Below are 15,427 nucleotides of genomic sequence, written 5' to 3' on the forward strand. Positions count from 1 at the left end.
TGACTTAAGAAATGCTAGTTTTGATTGGAGCCCAGAATAAGAGAAGGCTTTTGTCTAGGCTGCTGTGCAAACTGCTCTGCTACTTGGGACATATGACCCAGGAGCTCCAGTGGTGCTTAAAGTGTCAGTGACAGATAAGGATGCATTTTGAAGTCTTTGGCAAGCCCCTATAAGTGACGCAAAACTGGACCCTTAGAATTTTGGAGCTAACCACTGCCATACTCTGCAGATAACTGCTCTCTTTTTCAGAAACAACTTTTGCCTTGCTACTGAGCCTTTGTAGAGACTGGATGCTTAACCATGAGCCACTAACTCACCATGGAACCTGAGCTCCCCATTGTGAGTTTGAGGTTGTTCAACTAGATAAGCCATAAAGTTGTGTGTGCAAAGAAGCACTCCATTATCAAATGGAAGAGGTGTATATGTGATCAGACTTGATCAGGCCTTGAAGCCACAAGTAAGTTGCATGTAGAAGTAGCCCAGGCTGGGCACGGTGGCTCACGCCTGTAATCCCAGCATTTTGGGAGGCCGAGGCGAGTGGATCATTTGAGGTCAGGAGTTCGAGACCAGCAGGGCCAATGTGGTGAAACTCCATCTCGACTAAAAATGAAAAAATTAGCAGGGAGTGGGGGTGGGTGCCTGTAATCCCAGCTACTTGGGAAGCTGAGGCAGGAGAATGGTGTGAACCCCAGAGGCGGAGCTTGCAGTGAGCCAAGATGGTGCCACTGCACTCCAGCCTGGGCGACAGAGCGAGACTCCATCTGAAAAAAAAAAAAAAGAAGTAGCCCAAATGCTCATGGCCCCTACTTCTGCTATATACTTTCACTTTTCCAACCTGTATCGAGATGGTCTGGTGGGGAGTTCCCTATGACAAGGGGAAGGAAGAAAAACCTCAGATTTGGTTTACTGGTGATGCTGCATGACATGAAGACACTACATGAAAGTAGATAGTGGTAGCATCTACAGCGCTGCTCTATAACAGCCTTGAAAGACAGGGATGAGCGGAAATTCATCCTCACCGTGGGCAGGATTTTGAGTAGTCTACCTGGGTACTTGAATGGACACTTATACTGGATATGGATTTACCTTCTCTGTCCACAAAGCTTCTTCCAAAACTACCATCCATAAACTTACCTTATCTACTATCATGATACTAGCCTGCTTCCAAACAAGGAACCCACATCACAGCAAATGAAACATGGCAATTGGCCCATGCTCACAGACTTTACTGGTCGTACCATGCTCCCCATCATCCTGAAGCAGCTGGCTTGACAGAAACAGAGTGGCCTTTTGAAAATGCTGTTATGGCCTTTTGAAAACACCTTGCAGGGCTGGGCAATGTCTTCCAGGATGCTTTGAGTCAGAGTCCACTATATGGTGCTGTTTCTCCCATAGTCAATATTCATAGATCTGCTGGGTGCGGTGGCTCACGCCTGTAATCCCAGCACTTTGGGAGGCCAAGGCGGGCGGATCACGAGATCAGGAGATCGAGACCATTCTGGCTAACATGGTGAAACCCCGTCTCTACTAAAAATACAAAAGATCAGCCAGGCGTGGTGGCGGGCACCTGTAGTCCCAGCTACATGGGAGGCTGAGGCAGGAGAATGGCGTGAACCTGGGAGGCAGAGCTTGCAGTGAGCCGAGATTGCACCACTGCACTCCAGCCTGGGCAACGGAGCAAGACTCATCTCAAATATATATATATATATATATATTCATAGACTTAAAAAGCCAGGGGTGAAAATAGGAGTAGCAGCACTCACTATTACCTCTACTAATCCATTAGCAAAATGTTGCTTCCCATCCCTATGTTGTAGGCTCTACTAGTCTAGAGATCGTAGTTCTAAGGGAGGAATACTTTTTTTTTTTTTTTTTTTTTTGAGACAGAGTCTCGCTCTGTCGCCCAGGCTGGAGTGCAGTGGCGCAATCTCGGCTCACTGCAAGCTCTGCCTCCCGGGTTCACGCCATTCTCCTGCCTCAGCCTCTCCAAGTAGCTGGGACTACAGGCGCCCGCCACCACACCCAGCTAATTTTTTTGTATTTTTAGTAGAGACAGGGTTTCACCGTGGTCTCGATCTCCTGACCTCGTGATCCGCCCGCCTCGGCCTCCCAAAGTGCTGGGATTACAAGCGTGAGCCACTGCGCTCGGCCTGGGAGGAATACTTTCAAAAGGGGACCCAACATTAATTCCACAGAAATGGAAGACGAGACTGCTGCCTGTCTACTCTGGATACCTTATGCCATTGAATTAACAGGTAGAAAATGAGGTCATTTTCTGGCTAGGGTGTTCAGTTCTATCAGGGAAAAATTGTATGACCAGTAGCAACACAATTGTTACTAGTAACACAATAGGAGTAACAAGCATATATGGAATGCAGGAAATCTTCAAGAGTGCCTCTTAATACTTCCATGTCCTAGATTAAAGTCAACAAAAAACTGTAACAATTCAATTCAGGCGGGACTGCTAATACCCCAGAGCTTTCAAGAATGAAGTTTTGTGTCACTCCACCAAGCAAAGAACTACGATCAGCTGAGGTGCTTGCTGAGGGCAAAAAGAATAGCAATAGATAGAACATGGGAAAAAGGTAGTGATTGATATTAACTATGACCATATGACCCATGCAGAAACAAGGACTGTAAGAGTTGTAAGTATTTCTTCCTTATTTTAATATAAATATGTTTTTATATATTAACCAGATATTTTTTTTTTTTCCCTTTCATGGCCCCTTATCATCTAACACAAGTTGTCTTAATATTAGTTTACTTTATATCTTAGCACTTAAGTTACAAGCTATAAAAGGATATATGTGAAGCAGCCTGGAAAATAATAAACATCACCCAAGGACAAAAAAAGAAACTTGGGAAAAGGGTTAGCATTTTTTTTTCAGTTGTATGAGAGATAGTTGTATCACACTAGGCAAAGGCATGCCTTTGGTATTATCATTATTCAGTGATTAAGTATACTTTCAGGAGATATATATGGATGCCAAGTTGTCTAGGAGTGGATTTTAATGGCTTTGTAATGTTATCAACTCGCCTAGGCTGAGCTACATTTCCCAGAATTCACTCTCTTGTTTGTTTCCAGTTAGGGTTGGCCACATGGGAGATTCTTGGGAGATTTGAAGGCTGGAAGAGAAACAGTGGCCATTATTTCAGCTCACACATGTTGTTGTCGATCTGCTGACTCACTTCGTTGGTTTGAGGCAACAGCTGGGCCTGTAACTGCTCTACTTTTGCCTTGATTGCCTTTTGGCTTCTGTGACTCTTAGGCCAGGTATGTGTATCTAGCTCTATGACAAAAAGTCCCACTTCTGCTAGATACCCTTATCACCAAGGTCAGAGGCAATAAGAACGAACATGTCTTCCAGTTCTTCCTCATGGGGTTCTAGCTTGTGCTTATTGGTTCCAACCTGTTCTTGATCTCCCCACTTTACCTGTCTTTCTTCAAGCTCCATCATCAGAATCAGAAACAATAACCATACAGAGACTGCTTATCCAACTCTCACAATTGCATAAAGGCAATTCCCTGTAACAAATCCATATTGGCTGTATGCAATTCATATCCTCTACTGATTCTGCTTCTTTGATTGGTCTTGGACGGATACAGGTGAGGAGCCAGTGTGGAGAGAATTGAGTTTAAACATGTTAAGATTACAATGCAAGTGAAACAACAATGTAAAAATGTCTAGAGGTAAGATAATTTGGAATTCAGTAGGAAAGATGAGGAGAGAATATAGATTTGAAATGCTTGCATGGAGGTAAACGCTGAAGTCGCTACAGTGGATAAGATTCTTGGGAACATTTTTGAGAAAGGAAGAAAGGAAAAAAGACAATATACAATTAGAACAGAGGGGAGTGAGGGAAGCCATAGCAAACATCAGCTTCTGGATCTTGATAGGGGACATCCAAATCCCAAGGAGGAAAGGCTTTTATTTTTTGCCAGATAGGACCCGAGGGAATATATACAAGGGCACATGACCCAGGACTAGAAGCAGACTGAAAAATGGAACAACATGAGGATACATCAGTTACATTTTGTGGCTCGATCTTTTTCCTATGAGGATTGAGAACCTTAAAGCCCTCACCGAGGGTTTTAATGGAGTTTGTGAAACTACCCTTTCTGCCTAACACAGCAACAGAGAAAAAGGAGGCCACAACACTTCTGAGGCAGGAATGCTTTAATGTGGTGATGAGGAAACCCTCCTTTGTATCCCCGAGGCTATGCATTTGAAAAGGAAACCCCCAATTTGTATCCCTGAGGCTATGCATTTGAAAAGGAAAATAACTGGTGTGGGACTAGGACTTTTTAACATACAGAGACTATCCTCAGAGATAATGCTTCCATTCAACTATTATGATTCCCCCAGCAAGACCCATTTTAGGCCCAATTGGGTCTGCTCTGGGTCCTGCACACGTAGTTCTCACCCTTTTATCCTTTATTCTCAGTAAGATTTTTGGACTGCCCACTTCAAAGATGGTGCAACTGCCCCCTTGCAGAAGGCTGCATTCATTGAACTATCTCTCCCTACTCGCTTCTTAATCCTTACTGATTCTGTTGCTGCTTTGGCACATCCTGGAGCCTGGGTCTTTTAGAATGCTGATTCATCCAGCAAGCATCTGCTGGAGGTAACAGCCTTGTCACATGTTTCAAGTCAAAGAAGGATGTCTTGGAGGAGAGGGAAAGCTTTCATTTACTCTCTTGTAAGCAACCCAAAGGTCAGCATCACTGCCAGGACTTAGACTGGAAAATTTGTCCTGGAGGCTAGAGAAGAGTTTCCAGCTGCAAGAACAGCTAATGTACATCCCCTGTTGGACTCTGTCCTCTGTCCTCCCCACTGTCTCTATGTGTGTGCTCACTATAAGCTGCCTCTCCCTGTGGTTGTGCCCATGCCCTTTCCCCTTCTTTTCCTAAAGACCTCTCCCGGATGGTGAGAGTTTCTGGCTCATTATGAGGTCCACAGGGAGGCCAAAGCACATGCAGAAACCCTGCTGTTTGGCAAGAGCTCTTAAGGCTGGAGCCAAGTACAAAAAAAATGGCAAAGTTTAGAAACAATGAGTTAATAGTCCTTCCTGGGTTGCATCATTCTGTTAGTGATAACTAATCAAATCTTTCATTTAGTCAAATCCTGTTGGACTTTTTGTTCCAAGTGCTTTCCAAGGATCGGCCTTACTCTGACCATGGTAAATAGCCAAAGAAAAGTCAATGCATGGAAAGGTTACAAGACTTGCACAGAGACCCATGAGAGTTGAACACGTCCACACTAAATGCAGATTCTGAGCTATCACCATCGGGGTTCTACAGTAATATTTTTCATGCAGCTGTTTGAAGCTTTTCCTGCTTTCCTGCTCTGGTTCTTCTCTCTCTCTGCTGGAGTAGGTTCAATTTGTGGTCATCTGGAACACATAAGTTATCAGCACTTTCCCCCATTTGCTTCATGTTCCCTTCTCTCAAAAGGAGAACATGCAGTGATGTGTCTCTTGAGTATATAATCTGGTATATGAAATCCAATGTTTGGTATATTTTATTCTCAAATGGATGCCATTGCATGATGGTCATATTATATCATTTCCTACAACTTTCTTCCTTTCAAAAATGTTGCCTAAACCTTCTATCTCCAATATCCTACTCCAATCTGATGTCTGCCCACATGACTCCTCTGAAATAACTCTTGCTGTCATGACCTGCATGTTATTGGCACCAACAGAAATATTTTAGTCCTCATCTTTGCACACCTCTCAGAAGCTTTCAACACTAATAACCACTTATCACTTCTAGGAGCACTAACAACCTTTAGTTTCCAGGACATAATATTATCCTGCCTCCAACATCTCTGGATGCTTTTCAGTTTCTAGCCATCCATCTGTTTCTGGGCAACCATTGAATGTTGGATTCCATGAGAATCTCTACACTCTCTCCCAAGATGATCTTATCCATACTTATAGCTTTAATTGTCAACTAAACACTGAGATCCCATAAATCTGTATTTTTAGGTCCTTGTCTGTGTTCTTAGCTCCATGTATCTTCTTTTCGTTGTTCAAATGCATCTCCAACTCCACGTCTACTGAATAAATTCAGGACCTCTACTCTGCAACCTAATTGTCTTATGTGTCTCTATAGTTGGCACCACTGTTCATCCTTGACACTTTTCTTCCACCGTGCCCCACCCCACCCAACCCATCCCTAAGTGTTGTTGATTTTCCTGTTTATGGTGATTGAATCCAGCCATGTCTCTCCATCTTTATTGCCACCCAGTTAGCCAGTGCTAGATCCCATCACTTGTCAGTTGGGCTCCCAACAACAGCCTTGTAAGTAGTCCCATGCATCCACTCCTTTCCCTCCTGCAACCTCAGTTTATTCTCTACTTGCTGTACTAAGAACAAACTGTCACTCACCAGCTTAGAACTCTTTGATGAATTACTGGTACTACAGACTAAAGAACAAGATTCTGACTATAGCCAAAAAGGCCCTGTTTGATCTGGATCCTGTCTACCTATCCAGCTTCAACTCTGTCCTCCATGCTTCCCCTCATTCTATATTGTGGCCACACTTCTTTCAGTCTGTGTTCTGTTCCTTTCTGCCTCAGGGTTTTTACACATAATATTCCATTTGCTTGCATTTCCTACTCCTTATTCCAGGTAACAGCTCCATATTTTCAGATCTTAAGTGACTATTCTTCGGAGAAGTTCTCCCTGACTCCCTAGTAGATAAGTTTGCCTGCCTGTCTTATATGCTGCGTATTTTCCAAGATGGCTGTAACAATACCTTCCATCCATTATGCTCTTCTTACAGTGTGACATTGACACTCCTCCTATGAGGAAACTCCATATTCCTTCCTCTTAAGGTGGCTATGTGACTATGTCAGAAGTGACACTGTGTGATTTCTAAAGCTAGGTCATAAAAGGTAATGCAGCTTTGGCCCGGTCTTTTCTTTGAGATGCTGACTATTGGAAGCCAGCAACCACACTGGGGTGAAGCTACATGGAGAGGTCATTGAGATCTCAGTCAACAGCTAGCATCAACTGCTGACATGACAGTTAGGAAGCCTTCAAGGTTACTTCAACCCCAGTCACTGTTGAACTGCAGCTACATGAAACGCCCTAAGTGAGAAATGCCCAGCTGAGCCACTTTAACCCTTAGACCTATGAGATATAACTAGAAATAATAGTTGTTGTTTTGAGTTAATAAATTTTGTGATGATTCATTATGAAGCAGCAATAGATAACTGAAACATGTACTTTATAGCATGTATCTAGTTGAACAACTTGTTTGGAACCATCATACCATTTGTCTATTTATGTAAAGTATTTGAATAATATCTATATTCCCAGATAGACTTTAAATCTCTTTGACACAGGAACAGTGTCTGATTTGCTCATCACTGTATTTATAGCACTAGCAAAGAGCACATGGTGGGTACTCAGAAAACACTTTTTGAGTAAATTAATAAATGAATGAATTCCTATTGTTGGGACAAGTTTGTAAAACTTTCCCATATGAAAGTTTGAATTTTCCCATATGAAAGCTTGAATTAACACTCTAATGCATCTAATTGTGTAATCTCTTAAGGCTTATTTGATGTGACATTTCTCACTAAAAAATTAATGACTCAAAGCATAGTGAATGATGATTCTCATTAATTCATCAAACATTTGTTGACCACGTGCAAAGTCACTTTGGGAATACCAAGAGTTATCACAGGGTTTCTTCACTCCAGTTGCTCACACATGGAATGCTTCAAGAATTTACCAGAGACCACTGGCATTTAAGAATTCCACATTTTCTGTTGCTATGATCTGAATGTTTGTGTTCCCCCAAAATTCATATGTTGAAATCCTAACCTTTAAGGTGATGGTATTAAGGGATGAAGGCTTTTGTAGGTAATTTAGATCATGAGAGTGGAGCCCTCATGAATGAAATTAGTGGTCTTATAAAAGAGGCCCTGAAAGAGAACCCTTGCTTCTTTCACGATCCGAGAATGTAGCGAGAAGTTGCCATCTATGAATCAGAAACCAAGCCCTCACCAGATACAGAATCTGCTGGTGCCTTGATCCTGGACTTCCCCACCTCCGGAGCTGTGAAAAATAAATTTCTGTTGTTTATAAAATATCCAGTTTATGGTATTTTGTTATAGCAGCCCTAATGGACTAAGACATATGTGTTTATTTTTGTGTGTGTGAGAAAGGACTGAGTAATTTTCTGTCTGTTCAGCGTTCTTAAAATGATTGAGCCTCTGCGTCTTCGTGGCAGTTATAGTGTGGTCACATCCAGGAATCACTTGACTGTACTGAAATGTGATTAGAGAAAAGGCTGGGAATACATACAGAAATATCTACATGTGATGTCTTAGTAGTTTTGAAGGACTTTGTGAATGCCGAACATCTGTTGGCTGACACTGTGGGTGGTATGGTAAATGAGAAGTTAAAGTGGACTGCAGGGCTCAGAAAAGCTATTATGGAGGTGGTAAGGCTTAAGGCAGGGTTTGAAGAATGAAAGCAGAGACAGCAATGTAAGATACAGCAGAATGGTCATGTAGGGGAATAGTGAGAGAGGCAGCTGGAAAGACAAATTGGAGCTAAGTTACCTGGATCTTTGATGATCAGGCTAAAATCTACTTGATTCTGAAGCCTAGAACCTATAGGCGAGTGATTCTCCAGGAGAATGCAATATGGCTTCCTGGGTTGTCAAAAACACATGCTTCTGGAGAGCCTAATTTGCACTGTCCTACCTGGGGTGCCCTTCTCCTTCTTTCCTGCTTTTCTAAGATCCCTTCTGTATTGAAATAGTAAGCAACAGGCCGTTGTGACTGATGAGCATATGTTGTTTCTCTGGGTGGGTTAGATCAAAAAGAAAATAAAACAAAAAGATTGAAACTATGTATGATATGATCTGTGGGTATCCACGGAGATCTTTTTTAAAACATAAAAGCGATATGAATAAAACAGTCTCTGGGGAAGATGACCATCGCAGTGGTTGCAATGAGCAAGAAGGAAAATATTGAGGCAGGAAGTTGATGCCTCAGACAATGTTGGTTGTCAACCCAACATTCATTGCCTGCTTTTTCACTGCTAGCAGAGACCCAGTTTTGATCAGTTCCCCTCCTTGCTCCACAAGAATTAGGGGAGCTTGACTCCATTCCCAGCTCTAGGGGAAAAACTGTACTTGGTGTAAGCCAATCATGACAGTCCTGTTCCCCCTACCAAGAATCAAATTAGGAGTGTGCGTGTGGCACAGTAGGACACTGAGATGTAAGGGGGGCCTGTGAAAGGTTTCTTCACTTCTTGTTGCATATCGGGTTCTCTGAAAAACAGAATCAGAAGGCAATGAGCATGCGGGAATTTCATGAAGGAGCGCATTTGAGATTGATGCCTGTGGGAGGAAAGAGAAGACAGCAGGAGTGGGTGAGAGAGACTTTCAGCTGTGATGTAGTTTCAGTGAATGCCTCAGCCAGCCATACAAAGAACTCTAAAGATGGTCCTGCAGAGTCGTTCTGAGCTGGGGTGAGGAAGCTGGACCTTTATGTACTGGTGACAAACAGTTATTGGATATTGGCTGCTCCCAGGAAGGGAAAGTGAATTTCAGCAAGGCAAGTATCTTCAGTAAAGGGCATTTCCAAAAAGGACTGACAGCTGCAGGCTCTCTGCTAAAAACACCTCCAGCAGCTGAGAGAATAAGTCCTTCAATCCTAAAGAGGAATATAGGTGGCACATTTCAGCATCCACTATACTCCTAAATAATGATACAGACAAGAGAAAGTCCCTCTTTTTCCACTGACATTATGCATGAATGTATGCCTGGAATACAATAGCCACTTCACAACCAGACTGAGACTGGAGTCAACACAGGAAGATGAGGAGAATGAAGAGAACGACAAGAGAACTAGAACCAGAGCCTGTATCCATGGTGCCTGGAGCCTACCTGGGGTTCTGGACTCCTTCATATAGGTGGTAAAAATGTTGTTACTGTTTGCATCAGCTGAGTTAGGTTTTTCTCTTACTTGAACCCCAAGCATCCTAGCCAAGGATGGATACTTCAGGCAACAGACGATAAGGCTTGAAAAACATACAAAGAATGGGAATGAAGGCACAGGTACAAGAAATATTACAAAGAAAACATCAGTAAAACCTAAGGCCTGGCACTATGAGGTACAATGGTGACTTCATTTTTATAATAGTCACAAACTTCCTTGTTTTGGGAATGGTCAAATGAATTAAATGATGGAATCAATATTCTGGCAAATATTTTAAGTGGTTGATGTGGTCTGTTTGTGTTTTGTGACAGCCCAGAACAAATGGTACCTCAATTTCTTTCTAGGGTACTACCTTTCCCTATTGTGAAAAATCTGGTGGAATGGGAAATCCAGATGTCTCCCCGTCCAACTATGAAAGCCCAAGAGTTTCAGGAATTAGCATCCACCTGATTCTTCTTTTTTCTTTTTTTTTTTTGAGACGGAGTCTTTCTCTGTCCCCCAGGCTGGAGTGCGGTGGCGCGATCTCGGCTCACCGCAACCTCCACCTCCTGGGTTCACGCCATTCTCCTGCCTCAGCCTCCCGAGTAGCTGGGACCACAGGCGCCCGCCAGCACGCCCGGCTAATTTTTTTGTATTTTTTAGTAGAGACGGGGTTTCACCGTGTTAGCCAGGATGGTCTCGATCTCCTGACCTCGTGATCCACCCGCCTCGGCCTCCCAAAGTGCTGGGATTACAGGCTTGAGCCACCGCGCCCGGCCTCACCTGATTCTTCTTTATTTCCCTGATACAGTGTAAGACAGGCACCTGTTCCTGGCCATCTCGACCTTGAATTAGAAGAAGAGACAGAATAAGTGACAAAATGGTTGTATTTTTAAAAATTTCAATAGCAGCACCTTGACTGTTCCTACAATGCCTATTTCCCAGTGCTCCACCCTTGCCCACTCAAAGCTGCCCCTCTTTTGCCTGCTTCCAAACCTTTTCTTCTGCCTTCCTGTCAACACTGCATACTCCTGAAATCCTGCTCACGTTTCACCAATATCCAGTCTCTCTTTCTTTAATAATACAACCCCTGAGTTTTAGCTAGGCACATGAATTCCCAGCTCAGGATATTTCACCCTTTCTTGCAATTTGATATAGTCCTAAGACTAAGTTCTGTCACTGAATGTAAGTGGAAGTAATGTATGCTACTTCCAAGTTGTTCCTTGATAATGGAAGGTTCACATGCTATCCTGAGCCTCTCCCTTTAATCTTGGCTAGGAGATGAAAACTGGGCAGCCATCTTGAATCATGAAATGGAAGCATGTTGAGGATTGCAGAGTGGCTTCACTAGTCTTGGACTGCACATTTCTAGACTGTGATCTGAGAAAGAAACATGTACCCTGAATCAGCCAATCTACAGTGGGTCTCTGTCACAGCATCTTGGCATCTACCCTGAATAATATAACTTCTAATAAGTTCTTAATTTTTGAACAAACTTATCTGACATGCCTAATCAATTAGTGTTAATAATATGAAAATATTAATAAAATTAAAACTTTAGGCGGTTTTGTAGTTCAAATATTGGCAGACATGAAATATTTAAATGATTCCGTAGCCAAGAGAAGCTGCACAGACACTGGAATATTTATAGTATAAGACAGTAAGAATCATGGTATTTGTGTTTCCATAACACTGAGGAACCATTTTCACCTTCGATCCAATCTAGAAATTATTTTTTTCCTGCCAAAGCCTAACTTGGATAAAATCCTCTCCTTCACAAATGTGGAGCAGAAGCCATAGGAGGAGAAAACTGAGTTTCCATAGAACAGAGGACAGAGACACAGCACAGAGAATAAGATTTTATTTCCAGAGTTGTACAATAAAAGCAATGGGATTTCTGTAGAATGTTGGAGGAGATGAACTAGCCTGGTAAGATAGTTGCTACATCTCAAAACTTTAAAGTAATTTTTGAGCAATTACTCATGTAGACATAGTTTTCTATACATTTTCAGAAAGACCCTATAGCGTAGACATTTACTGACCACCAAATACCTATGTGCTTCTCTGCATTTTCTAGCCTTCTTGCAGTTAGGTAGAACCATATGGCTGGTTATGGCTGTGAAAAGTGTGATATATTATTCCTAGGCTTAAGTATTTAAGAGCCAACATATGTAGTTAAAACCTCTCACAAAGAAAACCCCAGGCCCACTTGATTTCACTACTGAATTCTACCTAACATTTAAGGGAGAAATCGTACCAATTCTCATAAAACCTTAGAGAAAATTGAAGAGGAGGGAATATGTTCCTATGTAGTCTATGAGGCCAGAATTACTCTGATAGCAAAACCACACAAAGACTACAAAAAAAGAAAACTACAGCCCAATTTCCTTCTTGAACATAGATGTAAAAATTCTTTAAATTTTAGTAAATTGAATCAAGCAATGTATAACTTAAAAAGTATAATATATCACAACCAAGTAGAGTTTATCCTAGGAATACAAACTAGTTTTAACATTCAAAATTCAATCAATGTAATTTATCACATTAACAGATCAAAAAAGAAAAACAATATTATCATCTTGATAGATGCAGAGAAAGCATTTGACAAAAATTCAACATCGATTCCTGGTAAAAGTTTTCCACAAACTAAGACTGGAAGGAAACTTCCTCAAACCATTAAAGAACATTTCAAAATAACTGCAGTTAATATCATACTTAATGGTGAAGGTAGAATACTTTTCCCCTAAGGATGTCTGCTCTTGCCACTTCTATTCAATATTTTACTGGAAGTTCTAGTCAATGAAATCAGGCAAGAAGAGAAAATAAAATATATTCCGATTACAAAGAAAAAAATAAAACTGTCTATTCAAAGATGGCATGATTGTCTATATAGGAAATCCGGGTTGGGTGCAGTGGCTCATGCCTGTAATCCCAGTGGTTTTGGAGGCCAAGGCAGGAGGATCACTTGAGGCCAGGAGTCTGAGACCAGCCTGGGCAACATGGCGAGACCCTGTCTATTAAAAAAATCCAAATCCAATAGAATTTACAAAAAAGTTGTTAGAACTAATAAGTAAGTTATATGTACCATTTACTATACAAGCAATCAGAATTGAAAATTTTAAAATAATGCTATTTGCAGTTGCATTAAAAATGTGAGAGATTTGTAGATAAATCTGGCAAAAGCTGTGCATGACCTGTATACTACAAACATTAAAATATTGAGAAAAATTAAATTTCATGGATCAGAAGACTCAATACTTTTAAGATGTCGAGTCTCCCTGAATTGATCTTTACATTCAACTCAGTCCAAATCAAAATCTCAGTAGACTTTTGTCATGGAAATTGACAGACAAATTCTAAAATGAATATTGAAATGCAAAGAACTAGAGCAGCAAAAACCACTTTGAAAAAGAAAAATAAATGTGGAGAAATAACACTCCCTGACTTCAAGATTTATTAAAAAGCTATGTTAATGAAGATAATGTGATGTTGGCATAAAGGTAGACAAACAGATCAATGAAACAGAAGAGAAAGTCCAGAAATAGACCCACGCATATAAGATCAATTAACTTCTGACAAAGGTGCCAAGGCAATACAGTGGCAAAAAGATAGTATTATCAACAAATGATACTGTAACAATCACACATCTATATGCCAATAAAAAGAGCACTTTGATCCATGTCTAGAAGAAAACACAAGAAAATCTTTGTGATCTTGGACTAGGCAAAGCTTTCCTAGATATGACACCAAAAGCACAATCTATAAAAGAGGAAAATAATGTGAAGTGAACTTCATCAAAATGAAAAAGGTATGCTTCTCAAATGATGATGTTAACAAACTAAAAGACGAGCCACAGGTGGAGAGAAAATATTTGTAAATTATATGTCCAGCATATATAAAGAACTCCAAAACCAATCATAAGAAAATAAATAAGCACCCAAAATTTGGAACAGACACTTCACGAAAGTAGATATATGGATGACAAATAAGCACAAAAAGATGCTCAACATCATTAGGGAAATTCCAGTTAAAACCGTAATGTGTTATTACTATGTACCTATGAGAATAGCTGAAATTTAAAAGGCTGGTTATATATACCAAATGTTGGGTAAAATATGGAGAAACTAAAATTCTCATTCCCTGCTGGTAGGAATATCAAATGGTACAACGACTTGGAAAATAGGCAGTTTCTTTAAAAGTTAACCATACACCTATCATATGAGCCAAATCAGAATGATGCTGAATGAATGAAGCCAAAACAAAGGGTACATACTGTATATTATTCCAATTCTATAAATTCTAGACAAATTAAACTAATGTATAGTGAGAAAACATTAGTGATAGCCTGGGGGAGGGGATGGAGAGGGGCGGAAAGAGAAGTTACAAGGGGGTATCAACAAACTTTTGGGGGTGATGGATATGTTCATTATATTGAATGTGGTAATGGTATATATACATGTTAAAATTTGTCAAACTGTACACTTTAAATACATGCAGGTTATTGTATTTCAATTGTACTTCAATAAAACCATTTTGTCAAAAGTGCTGTAAGGTGAAGATCAGATTAGGGGTGTAGCCCTCAATAAAATCTCTTACTTGTACAAAATTACTCAGGAAAAAAATGTAATTAAGATGATGGCCTTCTCTGCCCTCTTCTAGATTCTTTCATTATTAAATCAATAGAGAGAGAAAGATGTGGGATTTACAGAACAGCAAAAAATGTGCCAGATCTGTTAATTATGTCCTCAAAAGAACTATGGGTGTGGCTGTTACATGGCATTGACTACAATCATATTTTAAGAAGTCTAATAAGGCTTTATTAAGTTTATTTTTAAAGTGTCAAATTCAGTGGTTTTAGTATAGTCACAAAGTTGTACAACCAATATCGCTAATTCCAGAGCAGTTTCATCAGCCCCAAAAGACACATCATACCTAATTAGCACTCACTTTTCATTCCTCCCTCCTGCTAACCCCTGGAAGCTAGTCTACTTTCTGTCTCTATGGATTTGCCTATTTTGGATATTTCATATAAATTGTATTATATAAAATATGGTCTTTCACGTTTGTCTTCTGTCATTTAGCATAATGTTTTTAAGGGTCATCCGTGTTGTAGCATGTGTCACTGCTTCACTCCTTTTTATAGATAAATAATATTCCATTACATAGATGTACCATTTTTATTAATCAGTTTACCCATTGTTCAGTCTAACAAGTTTTTAAGAGTCTTGTGGCTGGGCGCGGTGGCTCACGCCTATAATCCCATCATTTTGGAAGACAGAGGAGAGTGGATCATTTGAGGTCAGGAGTTTGAGCCCAGCCTTGCTAACATGGTGAAACCCTGTCTCTACTAAAAACACAAAAATTAGCCGGGCAGTAGTGGCACGAGCCTGTAATCCCAGCTACTTGGGAGGCTGAGGCAGGAGAATCGCTTGAGCCTGGGAGGTGGAGGTTGCGGTGAGCCCAGATCGGGCCACTGCACT

Source organism: Symphalangus syndactylus, chromosome X, assembly GCF_028878055.3.
Source record: "Symphalangus syndactylus isolate Jambi chromosome X, NHGRI_mSymSyn1-v2.1_pri, whole genome shotgun sequence".
Taxonomy (NCBI): Eukaryota; Metazoa; Chordata; class Mammalia; order Primates; family Hylobatidae; genus Symphalangus; species Symphalangus syndactylus.